Here is a 7,401-nt window from a genome sequence, read left to right on the forward strand (position 1 = left end):
TTCAAAATAACCGGCGTCACGAAGTATATAAGTCCAACTTTCAAGTGAAGTCTCAGGCATATCAGTTGCTTCTTACTCCTGAACTATGCTGGTTTGATTCCTTACAAAGGGATACGTAGGCAACTTTCGGGTTCAACCAATTACATTCATTTTGATTTCTTGTCCAAGTCTTACGGCCTTGTCAAAATGGGTTGTCTCTTAGACTTTGACATTCACTCTCGTCATTTCATGACTTCGAGCTCTGTCAAAAAAGGGCAACTGTAGACACCCCATTTTTGACCACCCTTAAGACTTGGGTGTCTTAGGTTGATCACTCGATGATGAATTAGTACGCTATGCAAACATTCGTTTTCTTCAGCGAAGAGCCTCGGTTTTGAGGTTCATAGCCTAAAAACCTTGCACCTTCTTTGAGCCAAAACTTGTTTTTTCCATACCTAACCACCTAGAGGTTTGCTAGCCAACAGGTGGCCAACTTGCCAAAATTTAGTGGCCGACCGTCCCCTACTGTAGACACCCCATTTTTTACAGCCCTTATGAGTTGGACACCATCGCATGCACACTCGATGATGAGTTTATGTGCTCGTCAAGTGCTCGAAGTCCTCAGCGGAATGACACAGCTTTGAACCCTTTAAACCCTACACTCTTGTTGCCTCATTCTTGGACCAAGCCTTGGTTCTTCAAGCCTGCAGCTTCTGGTGGCCTTTTGGGCTACCGACCATCACTTTTTGGTTGCCGGCCACCAGTTTCTTTTGCAAATATTTTGTGACAGTTGTGCCAGCTGTTTGCACAAATGCATGCATCTGCCCCCATGTGCAGGGCTTGATATGCTTAAGGAGAATTCATGTTTTTTATATAGAGAGGGCCTCCCTCTCATGTTTTAAGGTTGGAAAAATTTTAGATCAAAATTTTTCCTCTCTCTCTAGCAAATTCCTACACTTTTACCTACAAATCCTTAACCTTTGCATATACACCCTTAACCAAACATTTTCATCTTTGAGCTGAGGCACTTTTGAGCTTGGTTTGGGCTCTTGAACGGTGTGTTGTCTTGATTTTGTTGCTTAAATTGCTTCTTCTCTTCAAGAGGTATAAGGCTTTACCTATTTGCTTGCTTTCTCTACTATTATTCTTGCTATTTTCTAACTGTTTTTGAGCTGTAAAACTTCTGTGTTTTTGGGCTGAAGCTTGGGTTTTAAGGCCATTAAAGGTTGAGGGGTGTTCCACCCTTCTTTGAACCTTGTTTTGGAGGCCTTTGTCCTTGTGTTTCCCATCCTTTTACTATCTTTTTCTAAGCTTTTAAACACTATTTTTTAGAGTTATTTTAGTGGCCAAAATCATGTTTTGAAGTCCAAATTTGGAGGGGTTAACCTCCCCTCCTTGTGTCTTGCTTACTGTGCTAGTTTGTGTCATGTTTTAGCATGTTAATCTAGCTATTTTTAGCTCAATTTCAGCATGTTTTAGGACTTATTTTAGACTATTTTAGCACTGTTTTCGAGTGATAGTTGTATTTGAGCTTTGTTTTGCATGCTTGTAGTGTAATTGTCATCATGAGCTTGGTGTTTTAGGCCTTAGACACCATCTTATTTGAGTTGATGGCATTTATTTATGTTTTTCTCACTCATTTTCAGCACTAATAATCTCTGCAACCTTTCTCCTTTCTTGGTTTTTTGTTTTGCTTTGAAAGTGGTTCAAACTACTTGTTCGTTTAAAGCATGAGATTGATGCTTAATGGTTTAATCTCTTAGGGGGTTCATTATCAATGGTATGATGTCTCTTTCATGCCTAAAACAACTATTGGTTTAAGCCCTCTTTCCATTAGAGGACTTAAACTCACCCTTTTGACTCAATTGATTAAAGGATGATTGGTAATTTAAAATGGAGTAATTAAAATTGAGGCTAAAGTGAACAAGATAATAATTTGGTTGTGTTTAATTGGACGTTAATTGAACACATGGAAACTTGGGCCATTTCATACTCACTAGTGATGAAATGATTCAAGTTTCCAAGGTCACCACTTCCCTTAATCATTCATGATAGGGAGGTGGCTTTGAGATTCTCATTTCATTGCATTCATTGAACTTGCATGCTTTCGTTCACAAGCCATCATGCAATGAAATTGCTTGAGTTGGTGGTTTGTGGCTTAAGTTCATTACTCCTTTGATTTGTTCATGATAAGGAGAGGTGAATTGTGCAAATGAACCCTTGAGAATACTCTGTGCATGCTATGTTTGTCCTTTGTTACAGCAAGATGAGCTGAGCAACAGTGGCCAGTAGGCCACTTTCCATAGCCGGCAAACCACCATTGATGGCTAGTCGGCTATCACTAGTGGCCAGCAGCCCTCATCACTGGCCGACCGGCCATTGATACAAAATTCAGCAGTGTGTTTGTGAGGCAAAACGGAGTTATTTTGGAAGTGGGCAACATTATGTGTGTTCTCTGTGCAACAGAGGCTCTTCGGAAGCAAAACAGTGGCCTTTTTTAGTGGAAACCGAGCATGCACATGAACATCTCTCGTTTCCCGGGGTGGAGTAGTTAGCTTGGTGGTTAATTGTTTAGCTTAATTATTTTAATTGTACTTGTGTTGTAATTATTTAATTCGTTAAAGTAGTTAACTAGTTATGATGTTGTAATTATTTTAGTTAACTAGAATAGATAGTTAATTCATTTGTTGTTATAATTAGTTAAGTAGTTTAGCTAATTTCATTTGTTTTGTAATAATTAGCTTAGCTTTAATTAGTTAGCTAGTTAGTTCATTCGGACTCTCCTTCGTGAGAGCGCAATGTAATAATGTGTATGTCTTCCAATCCCATGCCTTTCTCCTTTTTATTTAAACTACTTATGATGGTTAGATTAGGGACATCATGTTTTGTTTAGCATTCCTCCTGTTTGCATCCATTTATATTGCATACACTGAAGCTCGGTTTATCATTCTAACTACATTGTAAGTTTAATACTTCTTTGAATACATGCTTAGACCGCATGCTATCAAATTGATTCATATGCCATATTAAGTAGTCGAGCCTATTAGCTGCATTATTGCATGCGTTGCATTAGTCATATTGCTTAAGTTAGGATCATGTATTTTTCTAACTCATTTCTTTTTGGTTTGGAGTATTAGGTGAGCCTTTACTCACTTTAGCATTTCGCATGCGTGATTGTTGCCATGTCTAGCATGCTTGCCATGAGGCTAAATGCTTAAATGATAAACTCTTTGAATGCCTATAGATGAAGGCTAGTTGCTTGAATTGGAATAATTTGAGTAATGTTTATATGTGATCACTCTTTCAAGTGATACATATTCGAAACAATTTTACAAACAAACATGAATCAAGTGTTCCAATTCTTGCAAAGTTAGTCTATACTTGTGTGTGTGCGCATCACAGGGTAATGCTCAACTAATAAATCGGAACAAGAGCATATAATGTAGATAAGATCCATATCATGATTAGTAGAGGCCGATCTTTGATTGGGCGAGCGGGGGTGCTCAATTCATGACATTCCCCTCTCGTACCTAAGTTCCTGAGCCAAGACAATCTTGGTGATGACGGACACGTGGCCTTTGGCATGAGTCATGGGTTTCCTAAATTTCCCCAAAACAAAATATTTAGATGGCGACTCTGTATCTGGCAAAGCAGTCTATTTTTGACAATTTGATTCAAAATCAATTTTTCAAAAGATTTGCCAGATTGGGACTCTTTGGTGCTTATCTATTTCACATTGCACTTATGGAATCAAATTCAAAACCGTAGGAGTCCGATACTATTGGACTTATTTCGACTTCTGAAAGCGGGCATGAAAAAGTTGAGCTACACCTACCTAGCCGGTCAGCCAGGTTTCTCGAAAGAATAGATATTTATTGCCAGCTATCCCCTCGTGTGCATGCACTGCACCAGCTGGCTCAATATAGATATTTCTGAGATAGCAACTACTTTTTCTATATATACTTGATCATACCTTATTTTTTTAAGTTAGAAAAAATTACCAAAGCTCAAATTCATGCAAAACACACTCTCTCTCTATCTTGTAACACACATACACTACACTATCACTTCCTAAACCAAAAATTTGAGGCTCCTTGTTGAGGTTCTTGAGCTAAAATTTCAGCTCTTGGGAGTGATCACTTATTGGTTTGTGAATCAAATGGTAACCTCTCTTTAAAAGGTATAACTTTTGCCTTCTTTACACTACTTCTTTCCTTTCTTTTCTTGCTGTTTTTATACTATTTTTAGACTATTTTTATGGGCTGAAACTTGTGACTTAAAGCTACTAAAGGTGGATGGGTTAACCATTCTTCTTTGAACCTTGTTCTCTAAGCTTTTGTCCTTGTGTTTCCCACTTGTTTCTCAACTTTTGACCACTGATTTTTAGAGTTTTAGAAAGTTAAAATATGTGGTTTTGAGGTCCAAAAAGTGGAGGGGTTAGCCACCCCTCCTTAGGCTTGCTTACTAGCTTTAATTCCCTCTCATTTTTGCTTACTTCTTTTTGGCTTTTTCAAGGTATTTCCAGCACTGTTTTTGTGAGTTTTAAGACTGTGTTAGTGTGTTTATTTCATTTATGCTTTGGATAGTATGCTTGTAGTATTGTAGTCCTCATAAGTTTGGTGGTTTAAGTTTTAGACACCAATCTATTTGAGTTGATAGTTTTTATTTCATGGCTTTCATATACATGTGCTCACACTTGTAACACTCACCTCTATACCCTCCCTCCATTCTTTGTTTTCTTTGTTTGAGAGTCATTTCAAACTAGTGTTGTTTAAGGCATCTGAAAAAGACATTTCATGCTTAATGGTTTAATCTCTTCGAAAATTCATTACCAAGGCATTACATCTCTCTCATGCCAAGAACAACTCCTTGTTTGACACTTCTCTTCATTAGTGGACATAACTCTCTCACTCTTTGGACTTAAATGATTAAGGAATGGAAAGATAATAAAAATGGTCAATAAAATTGGTTTGGGTTCAATCGGACGTTAATTGAACATGCTACGTCTCGAGTCATTACATACTCATTAGTGATGTTAATGATTCAAAAGGCAATGTCTACCACTTCTCTAGAGAGGTAACTCCATGATAGGGAGGAGGTTTTGTTGGTCTTTTATTTCCATTTGTTGAGACTTTGTCCCATCAATTCATAGATCATCACGCAACGAGTTTGCGTCAATTGATGGTTTGCGAATCGAGCCTACCCCTCCTTTGATCTGTTTCATGATAGGGAGAGGCAAAGAGGACAAATATCCCTTGGAAACACTCTATTTCCTTTATGTTGTAGTAGGGCAGACCCCTAAAATAGTGGCCGACCGACCACCTGTCCATCCGACAGACCACTCTTCAAGGTCGGGCGGCCACTTTATTTTTTGCAAGCAGTACCATTTTCATGGCAGAACAGAGCAGAGATTGGGTTGAAAACAGATTATTTTTCTGACTGCAAAACAGAATAGTTCTGGCCGCAAAACAGAGGTGTTTTTTGGTGGATATTCCCGTTCATGCATACGCAATTCTCTACTTCCCATGGCTCGTGAAGTTAATGCTAATTAGTATATTTATTTGAAACTTGTAATAGCCAGTTCATTAATTAGTTAAATTTCTTTGAACTTGTAATAGCTAGTTACTTAGTTAATTAATTCTGTGTTGTAATTAATTAATCTGATTCATTCAAGTTGTAATAATTAGTTTGCGTAGCTAATTTATTTGGTGTTGTAATAGTTAGTTTAATTAGGACATTCATTTGGACCCTCTTGTATGAAGGAAAAATTATAATATTGTGTATGTCTTCCAACCCCCATTTCTTTCTTCTTTTTATTTATCCGCTTATCATGATTAGCATCATGTTTTCCTCAGCATTTTCCAGGACTCGCATCCATTCGTTTTGCATGCATAAGGGTTTGGCTCATCATACTAATCAAATGTCAATTTCAAATTCCTTACTTGATATCATATACCTTGAAATTGATCCATATGCCATGTTAGGAAGCCGAAGCCGATAGTTACATGTTATATGCGTTGCATTAGTCATGTTGCGTTGCTTAGGATCATGCAATTTTCTACTTATGTTTGTTTTCTTTGGCTTGCCTTGGAGTACTAGGTGAAAGGTTTTGCTTTAGCATATTACGTGTTTGTTGGTGTTGCTATATCAAGCATGTTTACCATGAGGGTAAGTACTTAATTGATATACATGTTCGAATGCCTGTGGATAAAGGCTTTTTCACTTAAGTTGGAATGATTTGATTAATGTACATATGAGATCACTTTTCCAAGTGGTACATATTCAAAACACTTTTTCAAAACAAACATGAAATCAAAACATTCTAAATTAGGTGAATTAGTCTATACTTGTGTGCATCACATAGTAAAGATAGCATAAGAATCGAAACAAGAGCATATACTATACATAAGAATCACATCATGATTAGTAGAGGCTGATCTTCGATTGGGTGAGTGGGGTGCTCAAGTCATGACCTTCCCCTCTCACACATAAGTTCCCGAGCCGAGACACTTTGGTGATGACAGACAAGTGGCCTTTGGCACGAGTCACGGGTTTCTTAAATTTTTCAAAAATATTTAGGTGACGACTCTGAAATTTGTCAAAGTAGTCTATTTTTGGCATTTTTTATTAAAACTCGATTTTCTAAAGATTTACCGAATTTGGACTCTTTTGTGTTTTTTGTTTCACATTGCACTTGTGAAACTAGATTCAGAACCACAGGAGTTCGAACTGTAAGGCTGTCGTATCCGAGGAGACTAAACCCCTCTAAGGAGCACAAAAAGCAAGCTATACGGTGTCACTTATTGTGTCTTACGCTTAAGCGGTGTTTTGATCACTCGAGTGCTCTATGCGTATATCAGTTCAGAAAAAATGAATTTTTGAATCACTTTTTCATTCATGTCTCTCTCTAAAACATTCCAAAACCCTAGTTTCTTCACTTTCTCTCTCTAGTTATTGTTTAAAACCTCAAATACTCCATCATCCATTGATTTCTCTACTATTGCTCTTTGGAGGAAAAAGTAGAGCTCATCGTAAGCTTCAATCTAATTAGAGAGAATCTCATTTTCAGTTCCGCTAAAGTTTCACTCTTGCTCTCTTCCTCTTCTCCTCTTAAGGTAGGAATTTCTTCAACCTCTAGTATGTTTCTTAGCTTAGTTATTTGCTCTTTGAAAAATATTTGGTGCTTTGGAGGTTTTGGTGTTGAAAAGTAAAGAGAGATTTTTAAAATAAATTATTGAGAAGGGTTATGAATGTGTGTATATTGATGGATTGTGTTGAAATATGGGAAGAACTTTCTTAAAAGTGATTTTTGGAAATAAAGGAAGCTTTGTTTGAAAATTATTAATGTTTGTTTTATGAAAGGAAAAGGAAAGATGTTAGATTTTGAAAGATATGTTGATGATGAGAGTGGAGTTGGATATG

This window comes from Camellia sinensis, chromosome 15 (assembly GCF_055761805.1).
Source record: "Camellia sinensis isolate YWXY chromosome 15, ASM5576180v1, whole genome shotgun sequence".
Classification (NCBI taxonomy): domain Eukaryota; kingdom Viridiplantae; phylum Streptophyta; class Magnoliopsida; order Ericales; family Theaceae; genus Camellia; species Camellia sinensis.